General features: G+C 42.6%; 1 long non-coding RNA gene across 1 annotated transcript; it reads right to left on the bottom strand.

Moving 5' to 3' along the window:
* Positions 1-6,901: 6,901 nt before the first annotated feature.
* On the bottom strand, positions 6,902-18,047 carry LOC141969922 (uncharacterized). The gene is made up of 3 exons (XR_012635116.1): positions 17,967-18,047; positions 8,147-8,396; positions 6,902-7,007 (listed from the first exon to the last, which is right to left on the bottom strand). It is a non-coding gene; the product is annotated as an uncharacterized LOC141969922 (long non-coding RNA).
* Positions 18,048-19,553: the final 1,506 nt, after the last annotated feature.

Below are 19,553 nucleotides of genomic sequence, written 5' to 3' on the forward strand. Positions count from 1 at the left end.
ATCTTGGCAGATCAGCTATTTCAAGGACCAGTGCAGCACAGAGTCTTTTTTATGCACAAAAGGGAAGGTGGTTTTACTGCATAAGCAGAAATGCACTTTACAGCTCACAGAAAGCAATACAGACAGCTACCACTTCTAGGGCATTCATCCACTGTTTATCCCAGGGTCTCAACACAAATCTTCAGGATTTGAGCACAGGCTCCATAAAAGGTTCCTTAAAACTGATCCACGTCAGCAGTCCCATGGACAATGGAGTATTCTGCCACAAGGGTTAAGTCCTGAGATACCAGCACTCCAGAGAAATGGGCAGTGTGGGAGCCTGTAAGAGTACACCAAGACAGTCCAGAAAGTGAGCCTTTCACCACCAGATACATCTCACCCAGTCTCACTCGCCCCAGAGCTGCATGGTGCATTCTCTGGAGCTCAGTGGGACTAACCTGCATTCCAAAACAACCTTTCCAATGTCACCAAATGATTCAGAAAGAGATCATCGCTATATATATTAGTTGGTCCTGTTGTAAGGACTGTCACGTGTTGTCCCACCAGCTGTGCAGCAACATTTTGCAGGGTGATTTCTGGCATGTTTGTGTCACAAATGGCCTCCCAATCATAAAATATGAAATGTAATTCTTCCCCCTGGCTGTATGCTGAGCCGTATGCCAGTGATACACCCAAGAGCATGAATCTGCCCATAAAACCTTTGCAGAAGTTTCTTTTGGGGTAGGGGACATCAGGGAGTGTTTTGGCTGGATCCCACTTACTCTGGTGTGACCCTGGAAGAGGTGCACCCAAGGCCATATGAGGTTCACCATGGTGTGAAGCCAGGGCTGTTGGTGCTGGCTGTTCTGCTGCTGCTAGTCCTTTGGGTTATTCACTTAGCTGCTCTGAACTTCTGTTTTCTCAGTAGAAATAGAGAAATAAGAGTGATAATCCAGCATTAGAAAGTTTTTCCACCACTGCAAGAAAATCACTGGGCAAGCACTTAGAGAGACTATTTAATGCAAGGAAACAGTTACACAGGTAAGGAAATACAAACTATACAGCATCATAATTATTAAGGTAGACACTTTCTAAGGTTTTGACAGAGAAAACCACAGTAGGAGGACAAACATCCTCTCAAATGTTTTTTAATCTGTTGTGTTTTTTCTGATACACACAGAATAGCTACAAAATGGCAATGAGTTCAGAATTCTTAAACACAGCTACATTTCTTAAACCCAACTACAAAATTTCTTAAGCCTAACTGCATAGGCTGTGATCATCTGTTGAAGAGAAATATTGCACTGCTTGTGTTTTCAGCCTGCAGATTGTTCTTGTGTCCTACAGAACATCCCAAGCTGTGGCTGCCGTCACTGAGTAACTGCAAGTTGTTGGCACACCACGGGGACCAGCAGCTTCTTGCTGGACCAGAAGAGACTCCAGTCCTGCATAACAATATTTATAATGTCATCAGTTCCTCCAGCTCTTCCTTCTGTAGACAGCACGAGTTTGCAGAAAAATCTGGTTGGCCTTGAGAATGGAGAAGCTACCCATCCTGGAGGAAGGTACCAGATGTCAGGAGATTCGATAGAGAGGCAGCTACTCAGAAAGCAATCTATGATGATTCATGCTTGTACTCCTGTCTTGCTCTGAGTAAATTCATACTGAAAAGGAGCTTAGCTCCAGCCCTCCATTTTGTGGTATCTTCAAGCCCATTTGACACAGATGTGTTTCACCTTACACCTTGCAGCAAACACCACACACAAGCACAATGATCAATTTGCCATTGCCATTGCCTTTGTCCTCAGCATGCCATCATTTAGCACAGTCTGGCCCAACAGGACTCATTTACTCATTTGGCCCAGGTGATGTTTGATGGGTAACACACCCATGAAGGGAATGCCTCCCAAACACAGCAGCCCAGTGATATGAACTGAATAGGCATGACAGGTCCCAAATTTTGGCTCTGGGCAAGACGTGGTACAGAATAAATATTTTGCAAGGCCCCTTGTATGCCAGACACTTTCTTGAACAAGAAGATAAGCAGGACACTACAGAGCCAAAATGTTTGTCTGGATGAAGACTTCCCACTCCAAACGTGGGCTGTGGGGGAAGCCAGCACCTCTTTCCAGGTGCAGAGACCATTTCCCATTGTGTCTTGAGTGTTGGCTGCTCCTCAACAAACAACGGACCCTCCCTCTGCCTGGGAGGTCCACAGGCAGGTACACCCAGGATGATATGCCACGACTCAGGGCAAAGCGGTGACACCACCAAGCTACGCAATCGCTCCCCATATGTCATTCTGCTTACCCTGACTTCTTGATGCTACACCAGATGCCAATGGGCCAGAGATGGCACCCGGGGCTCAGCGCAGTATGGGGTCATCATATGCATGGCCCTTTTCCTTCTGCCGCCCTCCTACAGCAGCACTGGGAGACTGGAAAGTAGCAGAGAAATCCCTGTGCTGGCTGGCAGGAGGTGGCCATTGTGTGACTCCGGGCAGGCAGTGAGAAGGGGGCATCACCTTGGACAGCCTGGAGGAGAAGGTAAAGGGAAAAGCAATGAATTGCAGAATTTAAGCAAAAGCAAGCTTCTCGCTGCTAAGCTTTCCCTATCCCCAGAGCCCCCTTAGCATAAAACAGCCAGCAAAAGCCACAGCAACATCTAGCAATTTTCATGTGGGCTAAATTCTCTCCTGACAAAGCACTGGTCTGTGTCCAGTCCCTCAGGTTTTACAAATTATAGATGGTACAAACTAAACAACTTTGTCACTCGCAATTTCACAAGCAGTTTTGCCTCCATTATTTTTCCCTGAGAATTTCTATTGTCTTTTGTAACATTGTCCACTTGTGCCCTGTGTATGGATAGAGACAGAAATAAAAAGCAAATATTTGGCACCTCTTTCTTCTGTTCACAACTGGTCTGTAGCTGGGACTTCACATCCTTCTCTGGGAGAAGATATGCTGGGTGTGGGGCTGAAAGGAAGCAGCAGAGCACCAGAGCCACAGTGAAACACTAAAACCCTTGTCGGAGAGGAATTATTATTTATACTGCTGGACAGTTTTCTTCTGTGAAACAACTGGAAATGATTTACCCCACAAATGTCTGGCTGTTGGCTGGGTAAGTAGCCAGCAAACACAAGAGGAATCAGACCATGCCAGACTCAGCTAGCTGTACGCGATACATTGCTGATCCATCTGCAGCACATGATATTCGCTGGTTTCTCTGCTCCAGACTGGTTGGGAGAGAGGTACTTGAAGGAATGGGAAGCTGTGTCTCTACAGCTGAGTGGCTTTCTAGCTCCGCATTGACATGGTGTGCCTTCTGGCTGCTCAAACGGTCCTAAACCAGAGCCCCACTGCATTATGCCACTGTAATTTAATGCCCTCATTTATGGGGTTAGAAGCAGTGTAGAAAATTCAGCTCTTGCCTACTTCTGTGTACAAAAATCCAAAATTAAAAGTGTCTTCGACAACCTAGTGAGCAGTGTCTGGGTGCTAGTAAGGACCCTCCAGCATCATGTCCTGAATCTGGACCATCCTCCCTCCCTCATGGGGGTTTGTCGGGGGACAGGGGAGCCCCATTGCAGGAATACACATCAAAGTGTGGGTGCAGAGGAGAGTACCCTGAGAGCTGGTTCTGCCTCAATGTGTGTTTTGTTTTGAAGAAAAATTTCTTTCTTCGCCTAGAGCCCTGGAGAGCATTCATTGTATAACCTGAAACTCAACCTGGGAGGTACTGCACCACTTATCCATGGTCTAAGAGCAAAGTAGATCATTCAGGTAAGACAGATCTCAGTGGAAATGAACTGTCCTAGCATAAAGCTACCGTAACTCAGGGGGCTATCTATAGTTTAGGCTTAAGCATACTACACGCTGGTTATGTGCTGCTCAAACTTGAAAGGTGTCAGGATTAGAGCTCTGCTGTACATCCACATCAGAAAGTGAAGATCATTAGAGTAACACTCTCCTATACAACAGTGATGCAGGTCAAGGTGATCAAGGTTTCTACCCATTCTCTGAAAACCATTTAGGTCAAAGTTGTTCTATATACTTTATCAGCTTTGATTCCCTTCCCCTCTTATATGTTCTATAGGTGGGGGTTTCTAGGTTTTCCAGGTTTTTTTCACTCCTGGCACAAGTAATTTTCCATTCTGTTCCTGAGCTTCCCCCGACGTAAAACGGTACTAATGATCCTTATTTGCAGTGAGACCTACAGAAGAAAGGACTTTTGTAGAGCAAGGAAGTATAGCAGTGTCATTTTACCCCAGGTGCAGCAGGGACCACCTTGGCAGCAGTTCCCCATGCAAACAGCACTGTCACTCTTTGTAGCCATCAGGATAGTCCTGTTGGCCAACACAGGGCCTGGCCACACAGCCCTCGCTTGGGAAAACTGTCCTCTGACTTCAGCAGGACTGCTGACGTGTTAAGAAAACACAAGATTGGTGTTGCTGGCTGTCAGGAGCGCTCTGGGTCTCATCTCCAATGACTTGCCATCAGGTGCTAAGGTTTGAAATGCAACCTGGAGAAATCTCCGCTGCAAAAAGTTGATCTGTGACTGCGTCTCATGTCGATATTGTACCATTTGAAGTCCTTTGATATTTTCGGAGTCACTCATGACTCAGGCTGGTGAGGGTAGAGCCAGGCCCACAATTCAATTCCACTACCTTACCTCTCCCTATTTGTGCTGTGCGCATTACACAGAGAGAAATCAATTAATTCTAACAGAGGAATAGGTTCCTGGCCTGCCTATAAGTCACCGGGTACATAATTGTTCTGTTGCTTACATTAACATCTTAGCATTATTAGCACTGTTTGCGATTCCTGGGCTCGGGTGGCTGCTCCGCTCCCTGCATGGGAGGCTCTGCTGGAAGATCCCTTCTTGCAACCTGCCGTTGCACCAGTGCTACATGCAATTAAAGGCCTCCCGTGGCTGAAGCCTTCCGATGGACAGAGGGACCTAAACCCATGGCTTTCTCTTGATTAGGCAGCTTTAAGCCAAATAGGATTAAGGAGAGAGATACCACCACGGAGGGGAACAAAATATGGGCATCTCACTAAAGCAATAGGGAAGGGAGGTAGGACAACAATTTGCTGAGCAATTCACACATTGTTTTTAAAAAGAACTGGAAAAAAATTTAGAAGAAATACAACTTTTAAAATTGTATTTGAAGTATTCAAAGCACACATTTTTAGATTTCAAGTTTGAAAAACATATAATCCCTGTTACCCAAATCTTTGAGGCACTGGAAATCAAAGAAAAGTTAGTTATGGCTTGTGAGCTTTTTGTCTGTAGAAACAAAGAATTAATGGCCAACAAACAAGCAGCTCAGAATTCCCCCTCTTTAACAAAGGAAAGTCTTTTCTTATGACTATTCTTGCTGGATTAGGAAACTGAAAAAAAAAATCAAACAGGCAACAAATAATTTTACCATTACCAGGTAATATGTGTTAATTGCTCAGTTTATATACTCTGAATGACATACCATTAGAGACTGTGCATGCATTGTAACTAGAGCATTAATAAATTTAAAATGTGCCTATTAGGATGACAGCTTTGGAGGTGCAAAGGAATAACAGTTATCACTTGGCAGAAGCAGATCTCACCCCATCTGCCGAGACTTTGCATACATTTTCAGCTTCCTGAGCAATGATTAGGGCTGTCAGAACCTCTTTAACCTTCTAACTGCTGGTCCCAACTGGCCTTAATTAGAGACTAATGAATTCAGAAGATGCAGGCCGTGAGGAAAACTGCCTTGACAGTTTGTGTACAAATTAAGCACCAATTACTTCATGCATCTTTTGCATTGCTGATACAAGTCTCTGTTATTATTTTTGAATATGGTCATTTTAGCATAAACGGAGAACTTTGCTAATGTATTGTGTCATTTTTATGGCTCATCATAAAAAAAAAAAAATACCAGGAGGGTCATGAATATGTGAAATAAACTACTGTAGATGATAAAAAGAAATTCATTTCCCTCTAGGGAATATCTTCCAACATTTTTCCCCCTAATATCATATTATTATTATGATTAGTCACATAATGATCACAATTTAAGAAACAGACGTAACATGGTACTCTGAATATTTTTATTAGGAATATAGCTGCTGTTATTAGCACAAGGAGGAAAACAAAGATACAGGTAAGAGTCTTGCAGTTCTGGAATCTCAGAAAAAGTTTTACATCCACCCATGTTAGTAGAAGGTTACTGACACCCTTACAGTTAGAAACAGAAGCACAGGGAGCTGTAGCTGTAGAATCAAGTAGTTTGGGAGGTTTAAATCTCCCCAGTTTCTCCCTCTTATCCACACCCAGAAGATGTGAGAGGTTCAACATAGTATTTTTTGGAAAATGTCCCCGAAGCCCAGCGAAGTTGCACACCTGCTGTTATGGTCTGACAAGGCAGGGGAACATAGACCGCAACGTCCCATAAAATTTCCTTGGTGAAAGTTTGAAAAACTTCTACCCCTGCTGCTCCGGCCAGACCCGGTGGGAGAGTGTGACTTTACTGAAAAGACTACAGACCAGTGCAGCTCATAAACTGCAGAGCATGCCTGACATACATGACCCTCCAACCAGACACACAGCCATTCCTTCACTGGCCAGTTACCTCTTTCAATTTGGATTGCTACATCTTTTCATTTCTCCTAATTACCATCATGTTCCCCGTTGCATTTAGTGAAATTTATCACTGCTGTGCAAACCAAGGGTACTTAAACCCCACCACAGAAACCCTTCTGGCTCTATTGCTGCAGAAATTGAGGTCATATCAGCCTTCTCTCTGAGCATCTCCTGCCCTTGTTCTCCCTGTTGCTAGGAAGGAGGGACACCCCCCCACCCCCTCCAGAGGCTCTGTGGGAGGAAAGCCAAAGAGAAGCAGAGGGATGGATGAATTAACAATATAGAGTGAAATTTTGCCACTCACATACCAGGTTAGACTGTAAGATGTGTGCTTTGTAATCTGCAGATGTACAGAGCTGAAGAAGAGCTCCAGTACTACAAACTTCTTCAAAAGTAGAGATGCTCTGTGTGAAGAAAAGAAAGACATTTCTATCACATCAGTAAGATCTCTCCCAAGAGGAGACAGAGAGCATTAGAGCAAACTTGAAAACATGAGGCCAGACTCTTGGTGGCAAGTCACAGAGCCAGCATCTGCAGGTCTTGAATTTCAGTTAAATAAAGCCCCAACTAATATGTCTCATGAAGTTTTGTCTTTGTCTGCACAAAACCATGGATGCCCCTCTTGGTCCAATCTCTATACCATGCAAAAGCTTCCTCTACACAACTCTGTCTTGCATTTCATCAAAAGTAATTTTAAACTTCTCTAATGAGGATGACCTAACGATCTCATGTGACACTTCCCTAATTGTCCCTATCATTAAGCACTGGGATTTTCTGTTGATAACCCAACAGTTTCCTGCATTTATATTTGCATTTACACCAGTACAACAGGATTGCAACATGTAAAACCAACATCTTTTTAAATACATGAGAGTTCTTTCTTTTCCCTTTTATGACCTGCCATTGAATTAAAAGTTCTTCGTAAAGTTTTTTGTATCTGTTCTCATCAGTCAGCCTTCAGTCTGGCCTCTGCCCCAGAGAACAGCTCCATGCTCCAGCTTTGGAGTTTGCAAGGCTGTGACTCCTTAGACCAAGACATGCTGTGGGAATGAGGTTTTTAATTGAAAATTGCATCAGAGATGATGAGCTGACCCCTACACATTTTTTAAGGTAAGTCTAAGGTTGTGGCTTGGGTTTGCCCTAACCTGATCAAGATTTTCATAAACTAGTTTGTTAACATTAATAGACTTTGGTTAAGCCTCATTCCATTCCCATTGCTGTTGCCCATATTTTTTTGTCCGCTCTTATCACCCTTCCCTGGTGTTTAATAACAGTGTCTTCTCCTTCAGTAACCCTTACACATAGAATGAATACAGATTTGACACTGTCATCTGGGTTATCGTTATATTGTGTATGGCTCCTTTCTCTTTATTGCAGCTCTAAAAGCTCACAATAGAGAAGGGACTCAGAAGAAAAGAGTTAAGGTGGCATGTCCCTTTTTTGTTGGGTTTGGTGCATGGCCTTGTCACACCATAATTTTCTGGTCATCTTTGACTTGTCCTCCTCCCTTCAGAAATTGCCTTGTGAGCACATTAGTTCCCACCTGGTCTTGTCCTTCCCACTGGTACCATGCTGCTGCACCTCTCTGGGGCGATGGCACAAAGCACACACCAGTCCAAGAGCAAGACCTTTCCCCGGCATTTTGGAAAGGTGTCCGAGGTCCTGACTTTTCTTCACTTGTTCTTACTAGTAAAGCTATTGGCTTTTTCAGGTGGAGATACGGATCTCAGTTATTTTTTCAGGCTTTATTCCACCTGGTGGGTCCATTCAGTTAATCTACTCCACCAGAACATCTGAAAAAAAAAATAAAAGGGTAGGGAAAGAAGGATTAAATAAACAGCAAATTCAGAATCATGGAATAGTTAGCAGTCCTCTCATAGAAGACATTTATATTTAACTATTGTACATGGAACCAAAGCATCCCCTGCAAAAACAAGCACTCTACGTATAAAAATTTAAAACCACATTGATAACCCATCTGGCATCCTCCTAATTATGAATCTCTTAGTGGAGTAATATTCCCTTTAGAAGCAAAACAGTAAATACAACAAGGGAAACATGATTATGAATTTCTTTTTGCTCTGTCTTTCAAGACAAGCGTTCATTCACATGTGCACCCAAAATCTTTCACAACTAGAATTTATTGAAGTGAAGACATAACACAATGCCTGCTAATTAAACATTTAAGAAGAAAAAAATACCCTGTTCTCCATCAGGAGATGATATTAATAGGTGCTTCATAATACAGAGTGTGTTTGAACCCCAGCTGTCTTGCCCCGTAAATACAGAGAAATAGAAAGGCTCAGCTTCTCCCTTCATGTTTATGTGCCAGTCTAACCAGTCCAAGCTTCATAATATCCAGTCATCTCGTGGAAACAAAGCACAAGGCTTGATTATCTGGAGACAACTTCTTTTCCTTTCATGGGAATGCTATTTCTGAGGAGGTGCTACCCATACACGACTTCTCTTGACAGGCACCAGCTCTCTTCCCCGTCTGAAAGGCAGCAGAAAATGCAGGCAGTGACTTTTGGAGGGAGCTCTGTCCCAGGCCATCTAACTGAGGGTAGACTTTTTTTAAATCGTGCACTATGGACAATGGTGGCTTGAACAGTTGCTTCCTGGAACTTTACAAAGAGTCAGACCATTTTATTCATTTTAACAGGAGCTCTGGAAGAAACCCCTGGAAGGGGGATATCTCTTTTAGGAAGTCCATTAAGTTTGGGACTGCTTTTGAAACACGAGTACTTGCAAGTAATTCCTTACTCATTAGCCCTTTGCTTCTGGATCTTCTTCCCTAATAAACAAAGTCTTCCCATGGCTTTTCTAGAGCCCCTCCCCAGCTGAAATCTCTCCTGCAGCAGCAGGTACCGGTAACCTACAGCACCATGCCAGGCTGTGGCTTAGCAGTAGCTCAGCACCTCCCTGCTTTACAAACCCAGAGATCTCCTCCACCCCCAATCTGCACATGTGGAGATCTCCAAACCTGATAGCTCAACAGACTGAGATGCTCAATATCGATTACCAGCTTTAAGAAATCTTTTCAGTTCAGTCATAGGCTTATCTGCTTTGGTTGTCACATGGTCGGGCATGATGCCATCAATACAGATTACAAATCTGTCTCAGCACCCTATAAATCTGCCAGTTTCCCTGTTTCAATCTTCCTAAACTAACGCAGTGGGTCCTGCTGGGCAGTGACAGAGGCTGTGTGTGCGCGCCATGTCTCACCTTGTTGGCTGTACAAAGGATGGGAAATGAAAAATCCAAGAGAGGCTTAACAATGCTCTTGCTCCGACATCTGCTCCCAGCAAGGGCATCTAGGGACCTGCCGCACAGGTTTTTTTTTCCTTAAAGATGATCACCGTGAATGTTGCAACAAATAATAATGTAAAACATTTTGACAGCCAAGTAAGCCATGAAACATTAAATCTCCAAGGCCCATATGCTCCCCTCTGCTAACACAAGTGGAGAGGAGCAAAAACCCTGTGGAAGCTGGCAGGGGGAAGCGGTCCAGCCACATCACAAGTGTCCCACTCCCCTCCATCGTATCTACAATCTTTCTGCTCCGGGGGTGGTGAGGACAGGGAAGAGTGGAAGGGGCAGAAGGGTACCTTGCTGCTCTCTCAGCACTGTTGTCCTTCCAACTTGGAGGGGTTTTCTCATGTTTGGAGCTTTGATATCCAGCAGCCCAATGTAGCCACTGGGAGCCCAAGGAAGCCTGGCTCCAGAGAGAGTGGCATGGCCAGAGGAGAAGGGGACACAAATCCTGTGGGCCAAGCATAAGATTTTTATGAGTGCCTTTTGGTCTGTGGGATTTTCCTGCTGCTCTTATTACCTCAGCTGGCTTCTCTGCAAGCTAGCTATCAGCGAGGAGCTTTGTTTCCCAAAATTGTCATGTCAAAGAAGTTCCATGTGTTTCTTGGCTCTTCTTAAGAGCTCCTGTTCCTTCCCCATCCCCACAACCCCACTGGCTTGCAGAACCTCCTCTTTGCTGACAAGAGTAGCCCCAAACCAGGGATCAGTATGGCAATGACTTTGGTTCCAATTGACTACCAAAGATCTCACCCTTGGCCTGCTCAGATGGGAGGCAAGCATCATAAGAAAATAGAGCAAAGGCTTGACAAAACCTCAGTGGCGCACCAAGCTAGCATGGGCATGGCACCAACATTCAGGAGAGCAGTGTATTTCACATCTTACGCCAGTCCAAAAGACCCCATACCTGTTTGTAACTAGCTGACAAGGATGAACAAGTTTTTGTGACCACAGCAAGGATCCTTAACTCCTTTAGCACCACATGTCCACAGACTTGACGAAGAAATTCACCAGAGGGGATGTCCCTTAGCCCAAGCAGTAACTTTCTTTCATTACAGTTTCTAAACCTATATCCAAGTGAACATCATGGAAATGGTATTAATGAGGGTCCTGGACATACATTATTTCAGAATTAGATACTGATGGCTCAGGTGGCATCACTGAAGTCCTCGTGAAGTAGCAGTGTGCAAATTTGTAAGTCTGGCAGTGGTAAATCAGTGCCCTTTGGATTTGGAGGTCTCTTGTCACTGGAGAAGCAGCAGTGGCTGGCATTCATGCAGAGACAGAAAGCCTTTCTGGGGCTTCCAAAGGGGAGGCAGAGGCACCTGGGGCTTCATGTGCCTAGTATCTGGCAATAGGTGAACATGCTCACACATCAGATGTTAAATATTCAGTGTATCTCAGTTTTAATGAATCGTTATGACAAGAAATCAAAGGTCCCATGGGGAAGAGCTGCACTGGAACATCAGATAAAGAAAACTTGGTGTGAGGTTTTTTTAAGATAAAATGAATAGAATTATCTTCATTAATTCAATAACCACAGAAATATTTACAATGTAATTACATCCATTCTTTTTCTGCTCAAATATTATTTTTAAGGGCTTCTTGGCATCGAAGAGCCTCTTTCTTTGAAAATCCTGACCCAGTGTCAGGAAGAGAACAGACCTAAGTCTCTTAATCTAATGGCTGTTAGCGGGGGTGACTACTTTAGCAATGCTCGGCTGAAAAATGAACTTTGTAATAAATGACCTTCAGAGAAGAAGACTATTCATGTTAATTAGTAGCTCTTTTCAAGCAGGATTCATATATGCATTAGGCTATGTCATTTCAAACAATGCCATCATTGTAGTAAACATCAAGACAAGACTCAAGTACAGTTATGAAAATTTTGGAAAACTCTAGTTAGGTTTTTTCCTCCCTAAGATTATGAGTTACGATTACTGATGTGTTGCACAATAGGAGCTCTCCTAATGGCTTTTAGCTTTTGCCACTGCCAACTTTTATATTTAAAATCCATAAAATTATGGACAATTTTTGAGCATTATGAGGCTCTCTATCCTACTCACCCCATTTTTTGCACTGATTCTTACTGATTCAAAGCAGCTTTGAACCCAGCAAATCAAATGCATTTTGCTTAAAACATAACATTCATTCTTACAGAGCCCACTTTATTCTTATTACTACTTATTACTTATTATGTATATTTAATTTAAGAATGCATATTCTCCATTAAAAAATTAGAATATTTTCAAGTACTAGAAAGTGATTATTTTGGTTAGTTCCTCTTGATTAGCCACTCAAATGTGGATGCGTTCTTTCTAAAGCATGTACATAACAAGAATTGCAAACGGCAAAAGGAGGCTACCAAAAGGAAAAAATTGAACAAAATAAATTTATGCACAAAATAAGAGACAGGATTTTTAAACAATTTATGTCAAAATGCATCTTAAAAGTTAGCTACAGCATATCAAAAATTTGCTGTCTGGGGAGAGATAAACTTAGTACAACTAATCTGATTCAGAAATGTTATTAGCAGATACAGTAGGCAGAAGGTAATGTGCAAGAAAATTGCATAATTCTGATTCTACACGAATTTTGAGGTACACTTATTTAGTGATTTTTTTAAGAATGTATTTAAGGAGTATCTTCCTTGCTGCTGACCATTCAAACCCAAACACAAAGTTAATTTTAAAAGCTAACCTGTCAGGCACTATGCATAGTTGTTTCACTATCCAAAAAACATACATTCTTAACTAAGTAGAGAATTAACAATAAATGTATTGTGGAATAGCATTTTAGCAATCTGTTTAATGAAGAAAGTAATCTGTGTTGCAAAACAATTAGCTAACAAAGGGGAAATTAATAAATATTTATAAGACCAATGTATATGGTTTGTCTGGAGCCTTGCAAGGTTCAAAAAAGACAATTCAGTTGAGCAAACAAACTGCAAGATAGGGCTCATCCTAAATATCTGGCACATGACAGTGTTCATTGTTCACAACTTGGAGGGGCTGCCATACACTGTATCTGCTCCCTGGCCTGAGCTGGGCATCTGAGTGGCTTTCAGAGATGGGGTGATGGGCAAATCTGTCTCTCCAGTGGTTGTCATTGTCTTGGACAAGCAGGTTTCTGCTCAGCACTCTGGCTTTTTGGAGTCACCAGGCGTCAAACTTCCTTCACACATTGTGGAGGGAGTCCAGCTGCTTACCTTCATATCACAAATTCTTGTGAGCCAAAAAGCTTTCTGAGCCCTCCACCCTGTGAGGACAGCCCTTTCTGGCCACTGCCAACTCCTTTCCCTTCTCAGATTTTGGTTTTGTAACACTCAGCATGGGGACTATCATGGTTTAGCTAGAGCTGTTGTTTTTATTTAAGCATGTGGGGCATGCAGATATTTTTTTTTGTTTTAATCTTTTGCCATTTTGAAAAGAGACAGAAAGGAAAACCTGAGGCACCCTTGATGTGATCTTCCCTGCTTGGTTTTTGTGTGTGTGTATGGCATTATTGTATCTGTTCTTTAAAGAAATGAAAAAGAAGAATGGACCAGATGTGGGATTCATTTTATTCATATTCAATCTGTGTAGAATTCAAAGAAATGGCTCCTTTATTTGCTCTCTTCTGGGAAAACATCTTGAGTTCATTTTGTTCTGCTCATAGACTTGTAGAAATAGGTCTGGAAAGGTACTTCAAGAGCTCATCTTGTCCATCTTACTGCCTCAAGGCTGACTCACGCCCAGCGCTCTCCAACAGCATGATAAATTCAAGTATAACAATAACATTTTTTTCACAAAAACACTGCAGTAGAAAGTGAAAGGTTAAGAAATAAGCTAGCAACATGTCATGACTCTGCCACAGGATTTAACACTGTTCTCCAGGCATCCATGGTTGCCATCTGCTAGAGGCAGGACATTGGCCCTGTAGCTGCTGCTATGTCCTCAGGTCACACCTAGCTGCAAGTTGTGAGGGAAGCTGGCCCCTGCAGATTTACCCTGGCTTCAAATAAGACAGCTCAGGTACCACAGCAACCCCACTGCATCTGCTCACTGGCTGCTCTAAGGGCACTCAGGCTTCCTCCAAGACCTGCAGCCACTACAGTGAGATTGAGAAGGTGCAATGGTATCATGTGCTCCTCACAGCATGTGTTGAAAGTTGCTCAGCACGAGATATTTTTAAAGGGATGTTCTCCAGTGCAGAAATTCAGACCTCTATAAGCTATTCCAAGCTGGCTCCAAGAAAAGTATACATCATTGGTGGTCCTCTGACTCTAAAGGCATAAGGACCACTGAAGTATGACGCAACGTTTTACAATGAGAGCAGGTGCTCCAGAGAAGGTAAAATTACTTTTGGTTCTAAATAAAATGAATATATCATAGGAAGGACACCTAACTAAGATGTTGCAGGGTTTGTACCTCCTCATGGAGGATTAACTCTTATCCAGAAAGTTCAACCAAATCTGTCTTTCCCAACCATTACATAGATGTTATTTCCAGTCCTGCTTCTGCCATCCCTTCTCCTTCCCCTCCTCCTGCCCCCTTCATTTGCACCCTCTTACCACTCAACACCTGTCCCCATACACACTCTGCCTGACCTACAGCTTGAACTCCATGGGCTTGCAATGATCGTTGTCTTGGGAGGGGGAGGCATGGGGTGAGAAGAAATGCCTGAATCATGACCTACCTGCTAGACCAATGTCTCCCAGCCCCAATTCACCCAGGCCCACAGGACAATCCTGCAGTACTGCTGCAGTTTTGCTGCTTCTTGCCTTGACCCAGAGGGAGGTGTGGGAACCACATGTCCCAGGAGCAGAGTTCCCATCCTGGCTTGGGAAAGCAGTGGTGAAGGCCAGCCAGTGGCTAGGAGGGAGGGGAGGAAAACACGCAGACAGCTTAATCCCTCTCACAGCACTATCTCTCGCACCCCCAGCCTGTGGATTTCCAGCGCTGCTGGTTACAGGGAAGGAACTACAAGGGACAGCTGCCCAGCCATGCCTCTCCTTCCCCCAGCTAACCCTTCCATGCTGGACGCTTACAAACCTTACCCTCTACTGCCCTTCTCCTCAGGGAGGTTTATCCTTTGTCTGTGTCCCAAATAAAACAACACTTCATTTCGAGCTCAGGCACTGGCAAACAATCCTCGGCAGCGTTTAGCTGTTAGTACCCTCCCTGGCATGGCTGTGCTCTGGGCCAGCTAGTGTAGGTCCAAAAATAACCTGCTGGGCGGCAGCCAGGCAAGGAACGAGGAAGAAATGCTGACTCTGTAATAAAGAATGTGGGACTTGTATTCAGTCTAATCCAGTACTGGCACAGCCCAGAGCAAGGCAGCCTGGAAGCGGCAAGGGAAGCAGGGAGAAAGATCAGGGTGAGGGACATCTGGAGCCCCAAGGAGCAAGGAGGAAGGACTGGAGCCATGATTGGAATGATAACAGCCTTGACTACATGAAGGAGGTTGGTTCCTCATGGCAATTAAGAGCCTAAAAAGAGAGAACAAGAAAAGTGTAGAAGATACCAAAAGGAAGACTGTGGTCCAGTAACACAGAAAAACAGGACCCAGGCTCCCTGCAGTGATGCATCAGACATGCTCACTGTCGTTTAACTGTAGCTCTGCTTTTCTGTAGTAGGGATTAGGTAAATTTAGTGCATGTAATGATTTCTGCAATAAAACCCTACATGGGGTGACTGGTGTTCTGCCCTCTCAGGCTGAGCTGTAGCAGTTGCTCACCATCATTTTGGATGTTCCCTTCTCATCCCTGTACAAGGCAGTTGACAAGAAACCCGAAAGCTGTCCCTCAATTGCTGGCCTGGCCAGGGACTGGGCGGTGTCTCACAGTTAGGGCATGCCACTAGCTCACTTTCAGGTGTTGCTCAGGCAGAGAAAAAGGAAAGAGCTTCACTCCCAGGCACTGTTCCTGGTAGGCAGGCTGGACACAATTTAGGTGTACAAAATTTAAGTGTGGACTCAAGTCATGATATGTCACTTCAGTGTGAGAGGATGGGCTTGTTTTCAAATTAGACACAGCCTTATACGCTAGCTATGGCCTATGTTTGTAGATCTGAACACTGCAGACCGAATTTTGAAGGGACTTCTCTATCCTTCTTCAGAGATGACCAAAGACAGGCAGAAGCCATGTTCTTTGGATATGGTGAGGGAGGAGGGAGGCTAGAGATGACAGCCAGTGTCAGGATATTTATCCAATAGGCTCATATACATTTTATCCGTCATCTTTTGCATTTGAATCTAGGTGTCTTTCAGCTCAAGAGAACGTCCTAGCACAGTTGGAAATCTTGACCGTGTGTTTTGTCATAGACTTTTTATGGCCAGGATTTCAGTCATGGGGAAATACTTTGGTCTGTGAGCAGTAGCATCAGAGTTATCCTCGGAAACCAGAAACAGGCAGGTAGTGCTTGATGGGACAACAAGGCGGTACCAAAGTAACTCCTGCTTGTCCCTCTCTTACAGTACAGAAACAGTAGGGACTTGCTCTGATTATCTCTATGCATGATCTAGGCCAGACCTAGATCTTGGGAACTCAGGCAGAGAGCATCTTAAATTGGAGCCTTCCTGTCTTTACTCCAAAAAAACTAAATCAGCACCTAGTTCAAACACATGCACATCTGTTTAACACCCTTTCCCTCTCACACTTTTATTCTCATGCTGGTGCGCTGTTCACTGTAGGTAAAGAAGGCATATTTTTAATGATTCATTTTTCTTTGCAGCATTTCAAAGTCCTGCTCAGTGCCTAAGAGACTACAAATTTTGACATTCCGTTGGATACAATACACTTTATAGTTACCGTTTTTAAACAAAACACTTTTACCTTCTATTTCTTGAAGACAGCAAGTTTATAAAAATAACTTTTAAGAACCTCTGGCACCCTTTAGAAAACTGATTGCTTTATGATGAACTGAAGCATCACATTAGGTATGAAACAAAGTAAAAGCAGATGGTCCATACTCAGAGCGCAAACTGTTGCCTTTCAATAACATGAGTAAGGATTCAAGAATTTCTCAACTAGATTTCTCTGTTTTGTAGAAGATCTGAGTGAGCTATTTGCTATTAAAATGCCTCTTCATAAGAAATAATGTTTTCTAGCATTTATAGAATACATTTAGCTTCTGCAGTTGACATGAAACAAAACTGTCTTACCAACTGCTGGCTGTTTAGCATGTAAATTAGCTGGTTTACTAGAATTGAATTTATATGCGAAACTTTATACAAAATCCTCTTGTTTCTCTAACCCACTAATAAGATCAGGAGAACACACAAAACATAGATTAAGTCTGTCTTTCAGATATAGATTCAATCTTGATGGCATAGGGTACAACAATATTCCTTATAACAGAGAAAAAAGTCATGTCAAATACTGAGAGCACTTTTTATGGAGCCTACCAGGGCTCTTTGTGTGTTCTCTGGGTGTAATTTACCTTCAAACTTTTAAATAATTATGTGTAAATTTGTGTTTTTATTGCATTGATAATTAAGATGCAAAGGTGAGCCCTTGTCTAAGATAAATTCCTGTGGAAGTTACATATCATTTCTATTACAAGCATGCTTGTGCAGTGTACTTTCCTCATCCTTAGTAATAGAGGTATTTGTGAACTAAGGATTTCTTTAATGTTTTTATATTCAGTAAAAGAATGCACAGGGGTCAAAGCAGGATTGATTTGAAGGAGTTAGATTTTAAAATCCCTTTAAAAATCAGGACAAAGGATACCACACTATTAAAATAAAATGCTTAAAAATGAAAAGTATTATGCATGCCACACAGTAGAAGATCAGATTTTTATTAATGCAAGTTTTAAATGCTGATTAATCCTCTTGAGAATCAGTTTCCCAAAGCTTTGGCCTGCATTCAAGTCTTTTTCAAAGGGGCACATCACTTCCATTATTCTGAATATTAATTGAACAACATTATAACTAAGGATACAAAGCAAGATTTAAAACATGATTACAGCTGTCATTGCTTACATCTAAATAAGTCGTTGGAAATTGAAGCTCAGGAAAAAAAAAAAAAAAACACACAAAAAACCAACACAACCAAAAAAAAAAAAACCAACCTGCCGTAAACCTCTCTTGTCAGGATGGTGAAGCTGCTGCCTCCCGCAGCCCCCCCTCGGCTCGGCCAGGATGGATCGTCTGTGCGCCGAGTGCTGATGGCTCGGCTGGCGGCTTGTGCTTAATGTGTTCGCACAAATTCCTCCCCCCCCCACCTTGCAAACTGTGGATGTGTTTTGTCTTGCAAAATAATAAACGTCCCAGAAAAACACTGTCATTTTTAGATGTTAACAGGAAGAGGGATGATAATTGTTCAAAAGACTGAGCTGCCTGTATACTTGCTTACTTCCAGAAAGTGTTTATTTTATTTGTTTGGCATAAATAATTTTCTGATCCAGATTCAGCGCATGCCTCTATATAAGCACTCATGTGCTTAACACTAAGCATGTGCTTAAGTGCATTCCTGAACTGGGCCAAAAGGTACCTCCTTTGAAATTTTTGTCCATAGCTGCTGTTCTTGGAATGATGCCTTTTTTTGGTGAAAATTGATGTGGGGTTACAGTAACCATCTAATTCTGATTAGACAAATGGCATTATGGAAGAAGTATTAAAAATTTATAGTCCTATTTACTAAGTTTATTTGTTGGCCATAAAAAGCTGAATCTTACATAACATAAAAAGCATCCATTCCTAATGATGAAAAAGATATAAAAAGATAATGGTGCAATCATAACATGTCTCTGAGAGTTTGTACATCTCAGTTGCAGTTTGGCACATTGCATAATTGTGTTGTGCCAAACTGGCACAAAACCACAATATGTTAGTGAAAAGGGCCCGCAGTTTAAGAGGAAAATCTAGAAGTGTTAACTATACACTGTCTAATTATACAACCTTACTGTCCCAGAATGTGATTTCTGAAACCATTTCTGACATATGGGAAGAGGGTAGAACAGCTGGTCATTAAGGTTTTCTCAAGACTATTTAGTAACACACTTGAATGTAATTAAAGTGCTACATTAAATACTGCACTTGTGTACAATGTATTTTTAATCTTTATGGCATGCTGTAAAAGTAAATAAATGCAAAGCATTAACATTTCTCCCCTTCATCTCCTAAATTGTTAAGATATAATGACAGTCCCTATCTATGCTGCATGTATTACCTGAAGAATATTCTGGTGCTTTGTGAGCATCCTGTGCAGCAGGTAGGAAGCAAAACCAAGCTGAATTGTGCAAGATGGATGTAAGTTTACTTGATTTCATTTGCCCAAGTTAAGCCATGCTGACTTACCTGGATGTATTTCAACAGACAATGTTGCAATGATCCTGGTTTATTTGAAGCTTTCCTTTGGAACCAGTCAAGGTGATGTAAAGCAACTTTGACCCACACTGGATCTAACGCAAGAAGCAAAACTTTGTACACAAAATGAGCAAACATCTTTGCAGCAAACTTTACTCTCAGGTGTCCCAATGGGACTTCTGCCCCAAAATACAGAGTCAGAATTAATTTCCATAGAGATGGGTTAAATCATAGAACTGCATTTATACCCCATAATCTTCATTGCGAAAGAAGTACCTAGAGCATCAAGATAGTTAAATGCTATGCGCGATTGGGGCCCCAGTTATTTATGTATTCCTTTCTTCTATTGT

Source organism: Athene noctua, chromosome 1 (genome assembly GCF_965140245.1).
Source record: "Athene noctua chromosome 1, bAthNoc1.hap1.1, whole genome shotgun sequence".
In the NCBI taxonomy this organism is placed as follows: domain Eukaryota; kingdom Metazoa; phylum Chordata; class Aves; order Strigiformes; family Strigidae; genus Athene; species Athene noctua.